The following is an 873-nucleotide window of genomic DNA, read 5'->3' on the forward strand; positions in this document are numbered from 1 at the left end:
GAGGTTACTTATTTACTGCAATATTTTATACTGATTAATTTCAAATAAATAAATAAATTCAATGAGAAACACTAATTTTAATTATTCCGAACAATTTTGTCCTTGACAATGGACGAGACAATTTATCTTAAAATAATTAATGCTACCCTATTCAAAATGAAATACGCTTTGCCGTGAAATGTTTAACAAATTCTGTGTAAATTTCGTCAAATAAAAAGTTTGCAAAAAAATGTGGAACGCTTCACGATTTTGCGTGTCATCCTTGCGCAGGGGCCATGCTAATCTTCTCTGTATCGTTCCAATTTTAGTATATGTCCTCCCGAAGGAGGACAAATTGAGTTGGACGGATTTTCATATTTATAATAACACTCTTTCACCTCTTCAGTTCCCCCAACCTTATCTTATTTCACATGCAATTTTCACCACTTTCGTACAAACTGACCCATTCAGGTTGAGAAATTTACATTAATCAAGTCATTATGAGACTAATTATGCATTAAAAGTATCCAAAATTAATAGGGTAAGGCTGAAAATTGGTAATGCAATAGGGACTATTGGATGCAATGAGCAATCAGGGTGTCCAAAAACATGCCCCATGTATTTCCAGGTTAGGCGAGTTGTGAGTTTTGGGCAGCAGTGCACGTTTTTTTCCGGGTGCAGGTTTTCCTGTTGTCCAAATTCTCCTCCCACGTGGGAGCACTCATGCAGCACGTGGAGAGGACAAGTGGTCGTTTGCAATAAGTAAAATCCAATTTCTGGGTAACTTGCACCCATGTTATAATTTAACTATGGCGTAAGTTACCAAGGAGTGAAATATAAATCCACCTCTATTTATGTATAAGGGGTTGGATGCTGGTGACGTAGAGTGTGAAT

The 873-nt window shown here is 36.8% G+C and overlaps 1 non-coding gene across 1 annotated transcript; it reads right to left on the reverse strand.

The window, feature by feature from the left end:
* Positions 1-225: 225 nt before the first annotated feature.
* LOC118435973 lies at positions 226-331 on the reverse strand. The gene has a single exon (XR_004835089.1). It is a non-coding gene; the product is annotated as a U6 spliceosomal RNA (small nuclear RNA).
* Positions 332-873: the final 542 nt, after the last annotated feature.

The sequence above is a fragment of the Folsomia candida genome, unplaced genomic scaffold (genome assembly GCF_002217175.1).
Source record: "Folsomia candida strain VU population unplaced genomic scaffold, ASM221717v1 Fcan01_Sc005, whole genome shotgun sequence".
NCBI classification, from domain to species: Eukaryota; Metazoa; Arthropoda; class Collembola; order Entomobryomorpha; family Isotomidae; genus Folsomia; species Folsomia candida.